Source organism: Cyrtonyx montezumae, unplaced genomic scaffold, assembly GCF_038088225.1.
Source record: "Cyrtonyx montezumae isolate F1298 unplaced genomic scaffold, pur_monq_1.0 scaffold_1, whole genome shotgun sequence".
Taxonomy (NCBI): Eukaryota; Metazoa; Chordata; class Aves; order Galliformes; family Odontophoridae; genus Cyrtonyx; species Cyrtonyx montezumae.
This window is the reverse complement of record NW_027071825.1, coordinates 13,922,074-13,943,903: the sequence shown is the minus strand read 5'-3', so window position 1 is coordinate 13,943,903 and position 21,830 is coordinate 13,922,074. Positions and strand designations below refer to the sequence as shown.

The following is a 21,830-nucleotide window of genomic DNA, read 5'->3' as shown; positions in this document are numbered from 1 at the left end:
TCCTGCTGGTGAGCAGTGAGAGCTGCCAGAGAGGGCTGGGAACAGGGCATGTGTTGCCTTGCATTTGGAGCATGCCGCAGGTGGGGGTAGGAAAGGAGGAGAATGAGCAAAAGGAGAAGCAGGGGAAGGAGGATAAGAGCTATATAACTTAATATAATGTTATTAATTAAATCCCCAGTTGGAAGAATATAACTTATTTGTAATGAATGTGAATTTTGATAACATTTTTATAATTCCAGTCTTTTATTTCTCTTCCTGAATTAATAGACATTTGTGGTGTTTTACCTTCCTTGTAACATTTTTTCCAGAACAGGTATAGGTTTTCTAGGCTTTTTCTAGGCTCTCTGTCTATTATTTCATAGTCTCTGTGTAGCATTTCTTTGGAAATTCAAAGCAAATAGTTCACCTTTTTCTAGCTCACCTTATGTCTACAAGTGAAATTCATGTCATGTTGAAATAGATTTCTTTTGCTCAGAGCTGGTCTCTGCTTTCCCTTTGTCCAGGATCCCCTTGTGCGAGCTCTGGGTAGCACTCCCTGGGGGGAATCCCTGATCATCCAAGTAAAACTGCACTGGTTTGGCCTTTCCCTCCCCAAACTGCTCTGAAGGAATAGGTAGGGTCACCCAGCCAGCTGACGAGCAAAGTTGAAAGTAAGGCAAACCAGAGAAGGTGAGAGATGAGAGTGTAGGACCATGGACCTGGTCAGTGCTAATGGGATCATGGAGCTCGCAGAGGACAGAGCACAAGCAAATGTAATCACCCTTCAGACCCTTCTTCAGTAGTGCTGGTTTCCCTGCTCTCATCTGTAAGGCCCATAAAAGAAGCACTGGGGCTCCTCTCTGCCCTGCTCAGCCATGTGCTCGGGGGAGGAGGAAGCACAACGGGGTGCTGCTCTGGGCCATGGTGCTCTCTCCTGGCTGCCACCAGGAGCTGGCCTGCTCTGGATGACATCCCTGAGTACCTCCTGCTCCTCCTGGGCACAGCATACCGGGTTGAAGAGGCTGAACGCTGCACATCTGCGCACTGGATAATTGAAATTGGGCCACCGTGGCATTATTAAGGCATGTTTTTGTGTATTATACACTGCCCGAATCTCAGATGCTAAAATATCCATGCAGCTCTTCATTCTTTTGGGAGCAAGGCATGGGTTTTCCCCAGCGGCAGGGATAGCTTCTGATCTGCCTTCCTCCCACTGTCCACTGTCACCACAGCTCACAGTCACCAAGTGGCCCGAGGAATAGCTGGCACTCAAGGACCCCCCTCCAGTGCCCGTAACTCTGAAACTACATGACATCTTAACCTTTATGAAATTTCTTCAAGACAGCATTTAAAAACACCCAAATCCTTCCTGACCTTTACATTTTAGTAGATGTTTTTTTGTTTTGTTTTGTTTTGTTTTTTTCAAATTGATGTTACTATATTTTTTTCTTTAGCTGTGGCATTTTTAAGCTAGTTCAAGAGGAACTTTGCTTTGCGTTTCCCATCCCGATTGAGCCCAATCATTAATCATAAAAGGGAAAGCACTCCAGCCTCAAACCTAACTCCATAATGTTTTTATGTTTGTGACATTTTATCTCTCTCAGCCGGTGGGAAGTTCTAATCCTTTTAATTTACAATCTGTTAGGTTTCAATTTGACTCTAGATGCTGACTTCCTTTGTAGCTCTCCATACCCATCTTTACCTGCTTTTCACCACACTGTGGCCTGGTGATTGTGTATCAGGTGTATGGATGATTCAGTGAATCTCCCAAGGGGATCGGTGATTGCTGCCCTGGATTGTCAGGAAGCTGACCCCTTTTCATGTGTGGGAAATCAAGGTATCTTCTGTAGGAAAGCCAGTGGTGCACTTTGACAGTAATACACTGCCTAAATCTAGATCTAATATGTTGAGTGCTTCAGCAAAACTATCTTAGTGTAAAACTAACATGAGAGAGGAATCTATCCTGGTGTCTTTACACAGAACCGTGAATATTTGTAAAGAGAAACTGGAAACTTGAAAGGAAACATTCTAATTTTTCTACAGCACTTGCTCTTTTTAATGTTAGTAGAAACTGAGTATCCTGCAGTGCACAGCATTGTGCTGTAAGACCTAGCTTTTTACGAGGGAAAGCTTTCCACATTCATATACGGCCTTTATCTAGCATAATCTCATAAAATCTTCCATGATATCAGGCAATTACAACATTCAAGGCTCAGAGTCTAAATGCTCTCTAGTGGTGCTATTGGATTTGTTTATACAGTATTGTTCTGTTGCAAGTTGAGTACAGCTCTGCAACAGCTTTGTCGGTACAAAGATGAGTTCTGCTAAGCCTGTGTAAGTCTCTGCTCTTTAGCCCAAAAAACTGAAGGTCAGTTCAAAGCTGCTTGTTGAGGGAAACTAATCCTGCAAACAGTACATTCACTGGCTATTATTTTCAAATCCAAACTATCTTATAGTCATGAAATGGAAAGTTTATGGGGAAAACAAATGCTGCATTTATTACTGTGATGCAACATTCATAAAATATATTTCATTGGGGGGGAGTTTACACAGGGGGTAATGAGATTTTTCCTTTATACATTATTTATAACTGCTTAATCCAGGTGCTGTAGGTTATTTTTTATCCCTCAGTTTCACAGCTACAAAACACCTCTGTATTTCTAATTTATTTCTGCTTACAATACAGATGTTCTCAATTGTGTCTCTAACTACATTTCAACTGTTATGATCGCTTTTATTTGTTTGTGTCACTGTACACTTAGAGGTTGAATGTGCACTACACAATAGTTAGGTTCCAAGCAGCCTGTAAAAGCCTCTGGTGATTTAGTTACCAACAAATTAAACTATGCCTAACAGTAATATCTTTATCATTAGTGGTTTTAATCTTCAGATGATTTTTCTGCAGTTTTTATTGCTCTGTGCTTGGGCTCTTATATCTTCACATAAAGGTTTCATCCTTTTAAACAGCATATTTCAAGATGACCATTTGGAAACAACATTTGGAGGAACATTTGGGTTGCGTCCTCTAACTAAATTTCCAAGCTGTTGGTAACGGACTAAAGAAAATGTGGTCTGCATTGAATACTAAAGAGCTGCAAATGTAAGCCTTGAAGGTTATGTGTAAATATTGACATTTTTATTTTATTTAGCATACAAAAAATGAACTTGCAATGTTGCTTATCTTGATCATACAGCAATGACTGCATCTGCATCATCTGAGATCTGTTCCTCACACTTCTGACTTTCATAGATGTTCCAGAGTTTTATCATTGAGGATGTTATTGATTTCTCTGATTAGACAACTGATATATGGGGATTGAATGTCCATGTAGGAACATGTCAACTAAGAAGCAACAAATGGAAGCAAAGAAAAAAAAATCCTTTCATCTTCAAAGGCCGTGTTACATGTACAGATATGGGTCCTAAAAAAAAACAAACTTTGAGGTTCTTTCCTGAGATGTGTAATGGGACTTTAGGGCATTCAGCATCCAGTAAAATAAGGTCTTTTAGTTCATCATAAAGGAAGTAGAAAAATAACTGTAACATTACATATACCCCAGCTGTTCTTTGCACTTAGCCATACTGCCCTTTCTCCTTGAGTGTGAGTCTGTTGTCATTTCTTTTTTAACCACAGCTTTCTGTAGAAACCCCAAGGTCTGCAAATCTGCATGCTTCTTTTCCTAAAACGTTGAAAAAGAATTGAATGTGCAGATAATAAAGCCTACAGTTCTTTGGAGCTGTTGTTTATTCTAAAGGCATTTATATGTTCAGTACTGAGATGGTCACTGCACAGTTTGTAATCCCAAGGCATGAAACACAAAAGTCCCACAACATTCCTCTTAGATCTGATCAGAAAGCCATGAGATCTTGGCTGTTCACATTGCAGATCTAGGTAGCAGCTCCGTGAATGCCACTATAGCCACTGAAAATCCCCACCAATGACTCGAGAACTTGTTAGTTCTCTCTCTGGGCAGCCTAACCTGAACACCAACACCACTATCAGGATTTTTTTCTGAAGTATCTGCTTCCCCTTTTTAAACACCTATTATGTGCATGAAGCCTTGGCACGCTGTTTGCATCAGCTGGCTGCCTCCTGTGCTCCTCTGGGGTGTGTTGAATTATTTTTTTTATTTCCACATGTGAGAGAAGGATTTAATAAATTGCAAAATCATAAATTTCATTTAGGAGGAGGGAGAAAGAACAGTAACTTCTTTGTGCTACATGGAGACTGTATAATTTGCATAAATATTGCCTGTCTTTTTGTCAGATTGAGTAATTAAGAAGTGACCAGCATTGCTCTTGTTTGGTCATACTCCCTATTCTCATATAAAATTAATTTCATTTATTCATTCTTTTACTTATTTGCTAAAAACTTTCTTGTTCTCCAGATTCCCTGATTTTATAGGACACGGGAGTGAACCATACCAAGAGGTGCAGTTCTGTGCTTACAGAGCTACTTTATTCTAAGTAGTGAATACGTCCCTGATTCACTTTTCTTAAAGAAAGCCAGGCATCAATGTACTCAGGCCAGCATGCTTTTGACAGCCCATGCAAAGTGTGAAGAACACATGTAATTTGTCCTTTTTAATTTATTCTTCTCTGCCCTGTAATAAAGTAAGCAGCCTTATCCTGTATTAGTTAAAGCTTCTGAGAAGGCTCCTTCTGTGCTTCCAGAATGGTCCAGTAGTAACAGCATAGCACTGTGGAAATAAAAGACATGAGACATATGCAGATGATGAAATCTGCATCTGACAGGGATGGACTCTTCTCTCACCAGCCCAACATGGTGGCTGCTGAGTGTGTGTGTCTACATCTAGTCTATAACTGAGCTCAGGGAATGGCTGCATCGTAGAACCAATAAAGGCTGGGTTCCACACCAGCCAGTCAAGGAACAATGGTGGATTATTAACTGTGATGATCAGCTATTCAAATGGGCTGAGAAAATTAATTCCCCCTGCTTCTCCATTTCTGAAAAACAAAACAAAAGACTGAAAAAATCTGCAAGGACTAAGAAAGGCTTTTAAAAGGAGCAATAAAGACTCAAGCTTTTGGAAGAATCAGCAGCTTTGAACACAAGAGAGGATCAGGACAGAATACTTGACAGCAAAAAGGTTCACTTAACAGTGGAACTAACTAAGGTCAAAGAGAACTGTGATGGGAGAGAGGCTCAGTACTTAAAAGAAGAGCTCTGAGTTGCAAGAAAAAAACATGTACATCTTTCAGGAAGTTGATATTACCCAAAATGTTGTTGTGAATTTGGAAAATGAATGTAGAATTTACTGGGTTTAACTGACATGTTTTTGTTTTACGAGCATAATTTTGCTGTGAGGGGGCTGGGTCTGAGTGTAGCTAGACTGTATGCTATCATACTGCAGAAGAGATAGCAAGCAAAGATCCTCCATCCAGTAAATATGCTGGAAGGGCCTAGAGCAGAGACAGTGCTGCTGTCTACCTATTTCTAACAGAAGCTTAAAAAATCACTTGATTTACTGCGACCTCCTTTTGGAGCTTTCATTTCAAGAAATATAGTCCAGCTGGAGAAGAGAGCAAAAGGAATAATCAGGGGCCTAAAAAAAATGATCTGTGAGGAAAGATTGAATGATCTGAGGTTGTCTAAGCAAGAGGTCTTCAGCTACATGAAGAAAAAGAAAATAATCCCTTCTTACATTCCTAGGGAAAAGTGAGTACCAATAAGCTTCAGCTGCAGCAAGGAAGATGTCTGTTAATCATTAGGAAATACTTATTCCTTTGGAATTCCGTGGCATACTGCAGTAGGTTGGGAAGGGGTAGAGCCTTTGTCACTGGACATCTTTATGAATAGGCCAGGAAACATATGGAAGTAATGACAAAGACAAAGCAGGGCCTTTATTGACCTTGTATGCCTGACGACTTTCTGAATACATAGACTGGTCATCTGAGACCCAGTGAGTAAAGTTAAGCAAGAGACAAAGGGATTTGGGCCACTTTTGTAGCTGGGACTCGAAGAGGAGGTAGGAGGCAGTAAATCCCCTGTGTATTTTGACAATGGGAATCTCCCTCAACTTTGAAAGCAGATTTTTGTCAACTTGAAACCATTTTCCTTGTCAGACCCATACATTACCTTCATCTTATCTATAGAAAGCTCTAGCCAACTGGCTTTCATCCACGTCTTATCTCTGCTAGACTCAAGGAAGCTGTAACATATGGCTTCAATGAAAAGGAGACATAGAGCTTGGTGTCTTCAGGATATTGAAGACATTGTAGCCTATGCCATTTCACAATATCCTCTAGTGGTTTCATATGGGTTTTGAATAAGAAGGGTAACAGCAATGAACCCTTTGGTTCTTTAAGTTGCAAGACCCGGGAGGAAAAATAGAAATATTTGTCTCTGCCTATGGGATCTTCTTGACAGAGATAGTCAGAGCACTTTAAAGTTTTCTCCTCCCCTGTCAACCATTTTGCCATAGAGGCAACACGTAATAGCAAACAGGAAGCAAACAATGTCTGGACTTCAGTCTGACTCAGATGCAGTGTTAAAACACAGAATTAGTAATATTATGGTAAAATAATTTCTTTACTAAAGAACGTGTGGACATATGTGGGTCTGTATGAAGTCTCGTAACCATATAGTGATAGAAATTTCCTACCTTTGTAAAATTCCTGCTGCCACTAACCAGAACGAATAATCTGACTACTAATGGAAAGTGTATGCATAGTTTAAGAATGTTAGTCCTGACAGCTGTAGAACAAGAACATTTTGCAGAGCTGACCATCTGCTGAGGCCTAGCTATGAGACCTGCCCTAGTAGATAAGGGATACAAACAGGTAATCTCTTAGTTGTTTTAATCAAACATTGAAGTGCACGGGTGAAATGATGTGAACTCTGAATGGAAAAGGAAAGGTAGAATCCAGTGATAAAGATGCAGAGTGGAGGGAGAAAATAGAAAATTTCAGTTCACTATTAATGATTACTCTGTAGACAGACGTCTTTCCCCCTAGGCTTTTGTCCATCTGGAGTTCCAACCTGCACTGTGCCAAACAGGATTTAGCTTACATGCCCAGGCATTTATTTGGAGTGTATCATTTATATATATATATATATATATATATATTGTTGGTATGAAGATTTGCAAATAACCACTGATATGTATCTGGTCTTGGAAAGTCTTTGTTTTCTGTTTAAAAAGCATGCAATTGCATCGTTTAGGTTTCATGTTCTTTTCTGCCCTTGATGATGAGAAAACTATACAGAAATAACAATACACACCTTCATGTACCCGAGCTGTAATAATGGAGATAAATTAATTACTCCAGAATCAGGTTAGTTCACCTGCCTCAGCAATTTCAGCATAACCACCAGGAGGTAGGTCCTAGGGGCCCCAGATTCATGACTGGAAGATTTTTCAAAATAGAGTACTACTAGTAAGGCCATCTGACCTTTCTCCTGTCCATGCTGTGATATTTGGTGGACAAGACACAGGGCTGTGACCACAGAGAACATGGTGCATGACTGAGAATTGAAGTTGACTTACCACCACTGTTCCATCAATGTAATAGAGAGAAAGGGGGTTCTGCATACTGGGATTGTTGTAGGAGTGAAGCAAATTAGTGAAATCCATCTTGTTTTCACATAACAAATAACAGATGAACTGGAGTGATGCTGTGCAGTAGATTGCAGCGAAAATATGCAGCTTGTGATAAGCTGACAGGAGCTGGACTGAGCATAAATAACTTAGAAACATCAGTGGACAAATGCAAAGTTTTTGTTTTTAAAAAAGATGTATTTGCTATGCTTTGCTTTTCAGAGTATAACACATTGTGTTAATGCCAGCATCTATATTTATAACACCTTACACACCTTACACTTCCCAAGTGTCCATTTAGCGTGTATGTTCTCATTATTATTTTTTTTAGCTATGGACATGTTTTAATTATCATTAGTACTTTGTGACCAAGGAGATTAGACTTATTCAGCAGGACTGTTTTCTCAAGACATCCTGGCTACAGTGGAGTGACTATGGTGACACTTGCACAGGTGGGCAGATGGAACAAGGAAGCAGAACCACTGCATTGGTCTGATTTATAAGAAAATTGCTTCTCAGCAAATGTAGCCTTTGTTATCCTTTCCACTAGATGTAATGGAAAAAATAGTTAACCATAGCAAAACAAGACAACAGCAACAACATGTTTTGGCAAAAGGCCACGAGGGTTTATATCAGATATCCTTGTGTGTTTGTTCCATACCTACTAAAACCATTTAAACTCCTTGGGAAATATTGAAGAAGACAAACATATTCACAAATGTTATTCACTATGGAAGGCTATAAGATAGATCACAAATGATAAATTGAGCCTGAAAAACAAGCAGCATGAGAACAAAAGTTGAAAATGGTGTAACTGCAAAGCAGACTTCGAGAGAAATAATCTAAATTTTGATTTCTGCTAAAAGTCAGTTATAACTGTGAAATAGCTCCCTCACTATCAAGAGAGAGAGATCTTGCATTGAAGCTACCTGTGGGAGTCAGCAGATGCCTTTGGGTACACTGGCAAACACAGTCCTTGAGATAGGATGACTGATTTAGTGAAATCTATTTTTTTAATTCCACTTCTGAGAATGAATCACATGATTTTCTACAGATAATTGGCTAATGTCCACTAAGTCTTGAAAATAACTTTATGTCCTACTTTGTGATTGACATCTAACTAATTAGATGGTTTTCAGCTGGGGGAGCTGTGGTGATCTGGCCTGCTGCATCTATATGCCAGGACCCTTGGCATACTCTTTGCGGCTGTACTGCAGACTTCCTGCTAGGGACATTGTGTTTAAGCTCCATTATCCAACTTTCACCTATTTGGGAAAAGCTCATCAATTTAATACTGTTTTAGAAGTGGCTCTTTATGGGCACAGCTAATGGCACTTACGCAAGTCAAATGATTCTCTGGAAATCCTCTGGTAAGTCACACAGTTTAACAAAGCTACTGATTTAGAACCTAAGTGGGTAAGATGGCAGATTTCATCATGTGTTTGAAACTGGTTTGTGCATAGATGGTGTTTTTGTATCTGCAGTCCAAAGTATTACAGCATCCTTCAACAAAGATAACTCTCTGTATTAAGCACCAACATCAATGCAGTTTTTATGTTCTTGTTTTGCTCTGTACTCATGTAGTCCTGGAAGAGCTTCTGGGGCTCCAAGGGTCAAGGTAGCACTGCAGTTACATATAATTCTTTGTCTTCAACAAAAAAGATTTGCTAACCAGCAAAACCAATGGACCAAGGCCAGTAGTGGTATAAACAGTGACTGTACCTCTTAAGCCTAAATCCTAAATGGTGTAAGTGAACCTGCTGGGTTAAATAAAAAGCCTCACCTTTTTTTGGGGATCTCCTTTGTGTCAGCAGCTTAAATGTTAAACCAATACAAAAAGATTGGAGTGGCAGCAGTAAAAAGAATTGTAATAGATCTAAGGTGTGGCACAACTATTTTATTTTGCCTTCTCTTGTTAACTGCTTTTCCTGCTTAATGTACATGTCCACATCTACTTATACAGGAGATGAACAAGGCTAGTAACTGTCTATACCTACATCAAGACATCTTGTAATCAAGGAATGAATGTCCAGCACTTCTGTACTGAAACCCCTAGCAGATAGGATTGCTGAGCCTGCATCAAACCTTGTTCTGTGGCTGCTGGGGATTGGCAATACTTGGATGATGCCTAAGGAGCAAACTCTGAGCTGCTGCATTTTTACTGCAGGTTGTTGTTGTTGTAAGTCATGACTGTGAGCTGCCCTAAGCTTTACCTTGTCATGTGTCAGTGCCCTGATGCATGCCAAGAGGTAAAGTAAGCAACACAGAGGGCATCTGGGAGAAGGAGAGACAGGAGGAACTCAGTTCGGGAGATAGCAGATAACACCAGGGTAGTTTATTTTGGAAATAATAGTTTTCTAAACAGCTATTCTTTACCTACAGTGGGTTATTTCCGGCCTCAGTGAAATTTTATTATTAAAAACAAAAGCATGCAACAGTTATAGGAGGATGGTGGTGCTCCTAGCATAGATTCACTGCTCATTAACTGGTTGTGTGATTTTAGATGTGCTGGGCTTCTAAGTGTTTTGTGTTTTTTTTTTTCTCCTATGTCTTGTCATACTCAAACACACCCATTTTAATTAGCAAGAAATTAAACTTCCTGCATGAAGAAGAGTAGTGTTATCTGGTTTGTGCATAGGCTGCCTCCATCATACCAGTCCATAATTAAAAAACATAATACAATTCCAGCTCTGCATATCTCAGGTCCAGACCTGTGTTCCAGTCTGCCCATCCTGTCCTCACTTAAGTGGGTGAGTCCTCAGTCTTTAACTTGGCTAAAAAGTACCATCTCATAATAAAAATAATAATAAAAGAAAGAGAAATTCTATGTTAGGACTTGAGCACCTGGTTTTATTAAATCTGATACACCAACTTCAGCTGTCACTGTGGTGTAAAGCAGGTGATCCTTCTGAAATGTCTGGAGCTGTACCAGTCTCACATTTCAGAGATCAGAAGCAGTTCTAATCTGATGAAGAATTAAGCAGTTCTGTTATTTTTTGGAAATGAGGAATCAGTTGTCCAAATCAGCAGTTTCTCTGCTATGTCCCTCTTGAGTTTTGTATTATAAAATAAGTTACATGGGCTCCATGGGATGCTCTTCTAGGTGTGTTCCACAGTGTTTATTAATAAGGCTCTCTTTTTTTCCTTCTTCATGTTCTCTAAGCAAGATAACTATTTCTGCACCATTTTTTTTTTTCTGTTTAAACAATTTTAAGATCCAGGAAAGAGTTTGACATTTTTTGTCTTTCTGAAACTACTTTAAATATTCACTAGTAGATCAGGGTTCCTGTCATACCATCTGTAGCCATGTGCTTTTAAATCCAAATATTTGAAATGGGGACTATGAGGGAGAGGAGTTAATTTTACAGTAGGCTATTTTACAGCAAACTATGGTATGAAGGTAGAGGTGAAAAAGCAAATACATCAATTCTGCTTCCAATGCGGGAACATGCTGATTTGTGCTGGAGTGGGAGGAGGATGCGTGGAAGATCTCATCTGGGAGAGAGGCACAGGGCAGAGACAATTGCAAAAGACCAGTTTACAGAATTTTAAAAGGTAAATGCACTTATTTTTAGTCAGTACTCTAAGTTGTATTGCTTGGCATGAGCTGGTTTCTCAGTGTTTACAGTACTTTCACTAAAGTTATCTGTTAGGGATGGGGGAGTGCTGTAAGGGAAGGAGAACATCCCTGTTCTAGTTGTGCTACCTCAGAAATCACTGCACCCTGTGTGAAAATGCCATGCACTCCTTGCTTACCAAGTGGCTTAAGTTAATATAAGGAAACTCAATGTTCTGTCTCTAAATGCCAAGGGAGCAATACCTGAAAGGTCTGAGACTGCAGCACTGGACTACACAATTTCCTATTTACTACATATGGTATATTTAGTAACTAATCAGCCAACCTGATAATTTAAAATAGTATTTGACAAAAAGGTCAAGTGTTTAATATTAGGACTGGAAGAGCCATAAAAATCTGTAAGGGGAGTGTTCTTTGGAACAGAGAGCAAGATGCAGCTCCTGGCTTTGTTACTGTATCACTTATTTCCTCCTTTCATGCTGAAAAACTGTCATAATTTCTAGAGCTTGAACAATTCCATGCATTTTCTGCTTCTAGAGGATGTAAGTCTGTGGAAATCTCAGTTCCTAGATGCCAGAGCAAACAACTCTGTCTCTGGAAGCTTCCACTCTTGAAGTCTTCTGGAGCTTTTTGAAAAGTATCATAGTTTATGCAGTAAACAAAAGTTCCCAAGAGTAGGTGGAGAACTCTATATTTCATGGAAATCTCATTAGAATGCAATCAAAGAGTCTTTTCAAATTAAATAATTGCTTTATAAAACTTAGCAGACATTATGTTCCAAGTCTGCTGGCCAAATGGATCTCAGCCAGAGGGGCGAGAGAAGAGTGAACCAAACTCAGGCTGGGATAAATATGCCCCACTTCCACACTGCCTGTGAACTTTGCCAATATATACAGAAGCTAGAAATAGCCACTGCTGATCCATAGCACAACTTGGGCAGTGTCAGAGCCGTGTTTCCCCAGAAAAACGTAGAAACAAAACACAGGATTTGTAACTGAGACTAAATGCTGTACTTGGATGCAGACTGTGGGACACACATATCTGATTTTATCATTATTACTGTCCTTCCTCAGCTCCTGTTTCTCTGTCTGTCTGATAATGTTCCCACATTTTGTTCTTCATGACTCCCTTCATGACAGTTAGCAGTTTATATTCCTGTCGCCTTCTTTGCCTACAGTGGCCTTAGGTGGGACCCATGGGTCCCACCTCAGTTGCAGCTGTTTGAACTAACCTGGCTCCTTACTACACCTTCCAGCTGAGGAAATTGCAAATATTATCATGGCAAGCAGAACAAATAGAGGATACACCCTGCACCTCAGATTGCTGTAGTACTTTTTGTAAACCCATATGGCTAATAGCAGGTTTCTTGTTTCTTTTTCTTTCTTTCTTTTTTTTTTTTTTTTTTGAAGTGGCATATATATGCTAGAGGAACGAGGGAATGAGGTATTTGACATTAAAAATGGGACACACCTTTTAATTCTCATGAAAGCATTATCATGGGAAGCCTTCTTACATCAACAGAGTGAGAACAAGTTAAATATTTTGTTTCAAAGGGATTATCCCTACCCAACAGGGAACAGCTGGCATAAAGCGTTGATCCACCTCCCATTGCAAGCATGAGCCAAACTCCTGTTGATTTCATTGGTACAGAATCAAGCCCTTATTAAGTCCATGACCAGCTTTGCACAACTTCTGTCTCCGTCTGCTTCCCTCACTGATAGGCCTGACCTCCTCCCACCCTGGAGAACCTGAGCTAAGAGGACAGCAATTAAACAAAAACAAAAACAACAACAACAACAGACATTTTAAGAGGCAAATGAGTAAAATAGCATAATAACTTTTTTCTAAATATGTTCAGTTGTGGAGTACATCTCAAGTAGCCCTACTAACTTCAGTCAGTCCTTCTGTCCTTTCTGTATAGCCGTATGACAAGGAACAAGATGTATCCAGGATCTTGACTCATTAAATGAGGTAGTTTAGATTCTTATCTTTTCTATGTCAGCAAGGTTCCTCTCCAGGTTCTGTCTGATTTCTGTGGAAGCTGCATGAAAAGAACTGTTTTCTCACAGTATCTCCAAGTTTTGTGCACAAACTCTTGTACACAAAACACAACTCAGGACACCTCACTCTCAGAGGGCCACAGGACAAAGGGCCACAGGCTTCTTATTCTCTAATCTGAGTGTTCTTGTCAAGAAGAGGACATATATTTATGTAGAACTGTTCAGAGAACGTTTGTTGCTAAGAAAAAGTCTGGACATCAGTTTGGGTCCTAATCTCTGATATCAGCAGGCTTTGTGTCCATCAACATCCAGTCCCTTCACTGTTCTCCTGTTGGAATGAATTTCTGCTCAATGGCAGACCAGATTGAAACTACCACTGCCTAGGGATGGCAAAAAAGGTAATAATAAGTGACTGACTTATTAAGGGGCCATATGATATGTGACAGTGAAGAAACTGGGGTTGGACCCTCTCATGTCATCTAAATGTTAGTACTTATGAACAAGATGTTTTCATATCCTTTCTAATACTTTGAGATAAATTTTCATCTATCATAGCTATCTTCATTTTACTCGGTTAATAATGAATGATCAGTGAAGCTTTTTGGAATAGAAAAGGCTGGATGATTCATATAACCTCTGATGTGAAGGTTTTTCAGAGTTGAAAGTAAAAGCAGTTATGTCTATTTCACAACACGTAAGAGCCAAGAAATGATATGGGAGAGCTGAGAAGTTTGAATTGAATAACACAGTTTGCAAGCTGTTCATACTGGTTTGATTTTTTGATTATCAAATTGCATTTCATTGTTCAGCATTTGCACAAGTTCTCAAAGAAGCTGCCTTCACAGCCATCTCTTTTCACTGAAAGTCACCTTTTGATGATAGTGGTGTGACTGTGTGAGTGTTGTATAACTGCAATTTCTACCTCCTGAGGAAAGTTCTGTGCAAAAAGCTGTGTTTTTCTTCTTTATTAAAACTGCCAGAAGATCCAAGATATGAAAAAAAGTCCAAAGTCTTGCCCAGCTGTGTCTAACAAGGAATCTAGAAGCATTGCCGTAACATTCCTGTTATGCACACACTTCCGATAAGTCTGTGCAAAGACTGAAGGATCAAATTCTCTGCTGGAATGAAAACATTATTTCTTTGGTGTCTGTCACACTTTTACTACCTGTTTCAGCAAAAGACTTGGTTACTAAATGCTAAAATACAGATTGTACAATCCAACTCGTATAATCAGTGTTTTTATCTTTGTGCCAGTGCACATAAAGAGGTGTAATGTGATGCATGCATGACTTCTTCGTGGAGCTTCCACAATTTAAGCCTGTGAGTGGTAAATTAAGTGTCCCGTTCAGGTAGATTATTTTACAATAATAATAGCTGTTGCTATTGCATAATTTTCAAAAACACGTAAGCCTGTTCCCTGTGAATGGCTAGATGTGCTGATCCACTGTTCTGGACCAATATTGCCGTTCTGTGGGTTTGCATTTTTAGCTACTTCTTTTGAAAATTCAGGTTAGCTAAAAAATATATAAATAAATAGAATAACCTAGGTTATTCTATTTATGAGGAGAATTTGCAGTGTGAGTCATATACTACTTTTTTGCGCAAAAAAAATAAAAATAAAAAAGGACAAAGATCCATTTTTCTGGCCCCCAATCAAGTCAAACAACCAGAAGAACAGAAGAACTGTTGCCTGTGAGACTTCCTTCAGCCACAGCCCATTCCTTATGTTCACCCTTGGGCTCTTGTGGGGATCTGCTGTCTGCTTATCCGGCCTTCTCTCCTCATTCCTGCTGTGCCTCTTCGGTGGCTTTGCTTCCCACCCACCTCTGGAAGGCACTCAGTGCAATGCTCAGAAGATTCGTTTCCTTCACAGTCCATCTCTGATCAGGCATGACTTGCCTGTGCTTTGTTTTGGGGGCTACATATCCTCACAGAGGATTGAGTTGCTCCTTCCCAGCTAGCTCAGCTGAGGGGCAGTGACTGCAGCCACCAGCTCCGGCTTCATCCAACCAGTCATAAACTGCTTTCTACCAAAATTATTCTTGTAACTCTCTTTGCATAAAAAAGCAAGTTTGAAAAGGAGAGGAATAAAACACAGAGTAGTTTAGAATTGTATACTAGGAATAATTAAACTTTTAGTAAGAGGCTTCTGTCATTTCTCTATTTTTACTCACCGTGAGGAAGACAGCATGTTCTCATCTCTGTGGAGGCACATAAACCACTTGATTAAAGTGCATGTTGCAGAGCTGAATCTGGGTGTTTGAAGCTTCCTTGCTGTTTTCTTAAGGTATTTGTATGATAGATGAGGAAAAGTAAAGTCCTCTGCTCCTGTGCTTACTTCATCTTGTTATGATGTATATATATTTTCCGCACATTTGCAAATAGGGTAAAGAACAAGAGTACTTTAGCTATTTAAAGTCTTTAGAAGAAGAAAGGCAGTTTAGATTACCAGCAGCCTACAATGTGCGTGGCACAAAAATGTCAGTTTTAATGGCAAAGTTCAGGATAAAACTGTGTCAGCTAATTTAATCATTTACCATGAAATACCAGTTATCTTAATCTTACATGCAGTCCTTAAGTCTGCTGCATATTTCTGTGTAATTGAATCCTGACCCTAAAAGGGAGCAAGCAAGGAATTTGCTTTTCAATGAATAGTTGGGCTCTAAATGTTCCTGTTTATAAATTGTATTCACAGCATTGTCAGATATTTTAATACTGAAGTAGCTAATATTTCTGATGAGTCAATTTTTTTTTCTGTTTCATATTTGTTTTCCATGCTGCAGAAATCATATTAGTATTCAGTTTCTATGGAACTTAACTGAGTTCTCTGGAAAAGTGCAAATATTGTTCCCGGAACTTAAGGCAAATAAATTAGTATCTAACCCAGATGACACATTTTATTCATGTGGTTTGTCTTCCATCTAGATACCTGATGTATTACTTCAGCAGCAAATTGAACAAGGCCAAGATGTCTTCATTTTCCTCCAGAGCAAGAGCTGTAAGAGCAGTGTTATGGAAGTATTGGTCTTCTGTGGCCAGCCGGCGAGAACCCATCAACAGCTGTGATGAGCAGAGCAGACACGGAGAGACAGGAGGCAGCTGAAGCCAAAGAGGACCCACGCCTGGAGCTGTGTGTGTGTGATTGGAGCAGAGAGAGGCCAGGACCCAAGGAAATCCCAGCAGCAAGGGAAAAAAACAGATTGACTCTCAGTGACTCATTTAGCTCCTGGATTGGACAGATCTCTCCCCTGCTGGCAATTTGGCTGAGCATCAATGGACAGATACCAGGATGAATAGCTTAAAATAATTAGGGGTTGGGAATCTGCAAAACTGCTAGCCATCCAATTCTTCACTGTGAAATGCGAGGCACAAAAAAGAAATTACATTTAGGTTATTAAATATTAATTCAGTGGATTTACCTCCATTTGGTCCAGAACAGGAAACTGGATAAAATTCAACATTTATTTCATTGTGTTGATGGCCTGTTTATCACAGAGCGGGTGAGTGCATTTTGGCAGGTCAGGCTCTTTGACACATGGGGCGAACGTGTGCTTAATTTCCCAAACAGAAGAATTAATATAATAATAATTAACACAGATGAGAACGGAATTAAAATCAAGTGCAGTCAAGAGTTCAGTTTTATGCCAGACATCCTGCTTTCTGTGTGTTCTGGGACCAGATTTTTTTTACTGTAGAAAGTAGTGAGGATTTTGCTATTGGTGCTGATGGGAGATGAATGGTGCTGAATGTAGAGACTGGATTCCCTCTACTTTCTATTTAATGTTCAAAAACAGAAGCAACAGGCTCATTTAGTATCAGTAAAGGTCAGTTAAAATTATAGAGACATCCTTTGGAGCAAATCCTCTGCCTTGTATTTGCATATTTATGAACTAGAGATTACGATGGGCTATTCCATTTATTAGAGCAGCATCTCTATAGTTAATAGTCTGTCAGTATTTCCATTATAAACACCGTTTTTCAGTGTTTTAATATCTCAGCCATTTAAAATCACATCAGGAAGCAAGTTGGCCTTGTGTTGTCTGGCCAGGTGCAATTTTTTGTTCTGGATTATTATCAGTAATTAAATGCTGTTCATTATATATGCAAATGAGCCACAACATTTATGGTGGGGGAAAATAGCAGAGCTCAGAAGTTCATTGTGGCTTTGTTTTTGTTTTTTGTTTTAGAAAAGAAGAGAAAAGAGGAATTTGACAAATGATGGCAATTGAGACTTCGTGGTTTAAGAACAGCAAGCATCTCAAGCAGTTGCTCTGAAGTGGGTCTTAATGTGAAATGAGGTTGCCACATGCTTCTCAGCGGTGATAGAGGTATATGGCTACAGGTGCCCTGCCCCTGGAAAGCTTCTTGTCTGCCAGTGGATGAAGAACACCAGGTAAGAAAGCAGAGGACATTAAAAAAAATACGAGTCTCTAGAAGTAACAATAACCCCAGTTGCACATTCAAAAGGTGACCTCTTTTTAAGTGTTCTCCAGATGTAGAGAAGTGCAGGAGTCTTATTCCTGTTATTTGGGGTAGAGTAGTTGGGCTGCTGGGGCTCTGGGGAAGAGGCAGTTGTGAAGCTGCTTTGCCCGCATCTCTGAGCTGAGCAGTATTGCTTATCACAGCAGTCCCACATTCTGCTCCTTCCAAACAGTCCCCCTTTGTTTTCCCCTTTGCTGGCTGGCTAAAAGGTAACTACCTGTCAGAGGCAAGAGTCTAGACTGAAATGACAAGAAATTGTTCTCAGTAAACAAGCGGGTCTTGCTCTGTAACCTCTTGCCCTATGAAAAGATAAGCAATCCAAAAATGAGCAAAAGGAACCCCTGGGTATTGATTTGTCTTCAATACCTTGTATTTCAAGGTATCACTTGCAGGCACAGTAACTGAAAAGTAAAATTCAAATTCACAAAGAGAAAAAAATATATATTCACAAAGTGTTTGTTACTCTTTACTATTTTGCCCATACATAGTTGGAGAGGGGAACACAGTCCATGTTTTCTCCTCTTACTGTCATAAAGGTCTGTGTTCAAACTGGAGACTCGACAAAAACTAACAAGTGCAGATCAAAAACACCATGGAAACATCATGTACAATCCACGTGGGCAAGACCCAGGGCTGGGCCTCTGCTCTGTGGCCTGTTCTGTGAATTTTGACTGGATTAAGAAACACCAAGTTTAGAATTTGTGATGCACAATGTTTTGGGTACATCTCTTAAGAAATAACTGCAAAAAGTGTCTGTGATCTTAAAGCCTTTAAGTCCAAATGGTGAGCCAGACTTTGTAACCAAGAGCCTGGATCAAGACATTCCACCCAGGCTTGTCAAACATCAGTTCAGCCAAATGGCTCAGGTTCATCAGAAGTGGTTTCTTGAAACAATAGTACTTGGGATACTTTTCAGGTAACTGCTGACCTAAACTGAATTTTCCAGATTCCTTCCAGAATTGCCATTGTGAAAAACAATCTGCCTTTCCCAGGCACATCATAGTGCTTTTTCAGCCAAAAATTATCTCTGGTCCTGATAGGTGATCATAACTCAGAAGTAGGCAGACTACAGAAAATCTGTGTTGACTGCAAAATTACTTTAACAGATTTATAAAGCAGATGTGTTACCCAAAGTAAGAGTGCAAGAGGGAGGGCCTGCCGAAAGTATTTAAAATGTATGAAGTATTAATTATTTTGTGCTGCCTGCTAAAAGATAAGTCCATGCTCAGTAAGCTATCTAAACAGTGTTCTTCACTACACGTGTTTGTTATGTTTTGGTTTTAATTTGCAGTGACACAAAATCTTGCATAACCAAGTTGAGTGCATCTTTGAATATTAAAAATACTAATTATTATGTAATTAGTCAACAGGATGTGTGTAATTGTGTAATACCAGAATTCCTGGGTGTGGTAAGAATGTAGGTAGAATGCCAACACTCATCTAGACATAGTATTATAAAATTACACACTGTATACCCTGGGTGGGTACTATAATTGTATTTTTCATTTAAACAATGGCTACATTAAGAAAATAGGACTTATCCTTTTTAAAAAGAATATCTTCTTACTGGCATAAATCTTAGTAAATTATGATGGTTATTATGTCCAAATAGAGTGTCTTCCACCTCCCAGGGGACCCAGCCTTCTTTGTAAATACATAAAAAGGAGATTGAAACCACTCATAGCAGGAAGCCACCCCAAAACAGACATGTGACAATTGCTGAATCATGCACGGGAGCAATCGAATGTGGAAAATGTACGGAGGAATTTTCTATCTCATGAAATCTCATGTGAGATTAAGCAGAAATCTGAGTTGAAATTATCTTATTTCTATGAATTAATAGACATCAACCCCACCCTTAAACCAAGGTGGAAAACGAACTATACAAAGAATCAGATTCTTCTTTGAACTTACCCACAAAGACCTAGGTTATAGTCACAAAATGTACTGAGCATTTTAACTGCCTATGACCTGTGCTAAGATTTAATGCCAATATAGTGCAAAAATCTTCTGTACTCATGGCCAGCACTCCCCAACACACACCTTCCCATGGTACATCTTTGATCACTGATGGGCACACACTTCACTGGGGACAGTACTAAGAGGTGGTGAGTTCTGCAATACAGACGAACAAGGAGGATTGTTCTTTTACATGGGTCAGCACTTCTCTCTTTTGATATAGATTCATAGTGAAAAATTCAAGAAAAGAACGGAAAGCTGAAAATTCCAACAGCAAATAAAAAAAATGACTGTGCTATTACTCATTATAGATGTGAAATACTGGAGCCTAAAGCTGGGTATTTTCTGTGTGCCTGGGTGGAAAAGGGTGAGGTGCCCTGTGTGTGAGGATGATTTTATCTTTTGCTTTTGAGTCTGAAGATCTTCGATGTGGTTTGGCAAGTTCATAAAAATATTTGTGATAAAGTTGAACTGCTGTCAGGAAATGTTACATATGGAGATGTAAGGAAGCTTGAAAAGAAAAGTGCAGAAGAGTCAGCACTACACATGAATGAGGTTAAAAATTGAAGACAATTAGTTACTAGATGGCTCCTACTAAATAAATCATCAAAGACCTGACTGCTGCTTCCAGGTCTCCACAACAATATTGGCTCATTGAAGAAGCCAAAAATGGTTTAAGATGTTAATTTGGCTAAAGTTTTAGGAATCCGCTGTTCTTGTTTGAATTAACTGATCAACCAGCAAGGCCAAGGCTGTAAAGTGAGGGCTTTCATGTTTCTAAAGAAGATACTATATTTATTGCTCAGGATCAAAGGTCATATGATATGGAAAATGAGCTTCTTTGTGTTAAATGAGAGCAGTATGGGAAAAAAAAAACAACCTGAACATGTCATAGACTCTCACATCTTATTTCAGACCTCAGCCACAATGTTTGTCCATTTAATAGAGAAGCAAAACTTCTTTCCCTCTATGCCTCCACTGATCAGGTCTAGCACTGATCTCATTTAGAGCTTAATCCAAGACCCAAAGTAAAGGGAAAATATTCTCATTGCTTGCAATTGGCATCTGGTCAGTCTTGCACTGTGGTTTTATTTAAATGTATAAACAGTGCTGAGCTTCTCCAAAGAAAAAAAAAAAAAAAGAGATGCAAATGATAAGAGATGGGAGTGAGTGTGCTCAGCTTTTCATCCTCCTGCTACTTGCTGCTGATAGGACCAGTACTTTGGCTTGGCAAGGGCTTCTTAATTTATCTGCTCTTTCTGCGGGATTAACTGGCTAAAAACAAAGCAAAACAAACAAAAAGTGCTCACTTTGGCCCTCTTTATTGCTACATCTGGGCAGCTCACCATAGTTGTACTCTTTTACTGCATGAGATTTACTTATGTCTCTGGCCTGTTATGATAATCCTCTGAATGTCATTGTTATGAAGGTTTTGTTCTTCCCAAAAACTCTCAAGAGGATCTGTGAAGGCAAGTAGGGTTGCTTTGGATTAAAAGCGAATTGTATGTGTCACTATAATAAAGAGAAATATGCAGATTAATGATTGAATTGAACAGGAAATTGAAATGTTTGACATCCCAACAAGTCCAGTTTACATTATTTGGACTCCTAGCATTGCTAGGTGAACCTCACCCCATTTTGAGGGCCAGCCTAGGGCCTAGTTATCACTTACATGCAATTTAAACTATCTTCAGAATAAGACTGAAGTGGTGCATAAGCCTCACACTGTCTTTCTGTGCAGGAATTTAAAAAGAACCTGATTTAGAAAACAGTAGGAAAAAATACTGTCGTTTTGCACATCAAAAAAGCTAATTAGAATTGCTTTTCTTTTATAACAAATAAGCCAAGCATCTTGACATTAATTATAACAAATACTTAGGGTTTGGAATAATCTGTTGAAGAGCACAGATGTATACCAAATCCTATGCAAATGAGAGTGTGTTTGCAACTATTCTTCAGGTAACACATTTACTTATAAAAATAAGGCATGTGTTTGGGTTTCTTTTTAATCATTAAAAGTCTTTCTCTCTCCTGCTCTTCCTCAGCATAGTGAGATAGCTGTATCTGTTCAGCACAGCCTTGCATGCGTTCCAGGAGCTTGGAGCAAATTCTTTTCTTACGTGAGTTAGTACTACTCTGTCAGCTTTCCTGGCATTACATCACTTAACTAGGAGCAGAATTTGTTCTCCTTTGGTAGTAAATTTCCTTTGGTTTCAAAAAAAGCTAATGGAATTCATAATTGCATTTATAATTTCCAGTCTGTGTCCCTGA

At 39.3% G+C, this 21,830-nt stretch overlaps 1 long non-coding RNA gene across 1 annotated transcript; it reads left to right on the top strand.

Annotated features, from left to right (window-relative positions):
* Nucleotides 1-16,048: 16,048 nt before the first annotated feature.
* LOC136054958 (uncharacterized) lies at nucleotides 16,049-18,510 on the top strand. Its single transcript, XR_010622793.1, has 3 exons — nucleotides 16,049-16,618; nucleotides 17,306-17,511; nucleotides 18,368-18,510. It is a non-coding gene; the product is annotated as an uncharacterized LOC136054958 (long non-coding RNA).
* The last annotated feature ends 3,320 nt before the right edge of the window (nucleotides 18,511-21,830 follow it).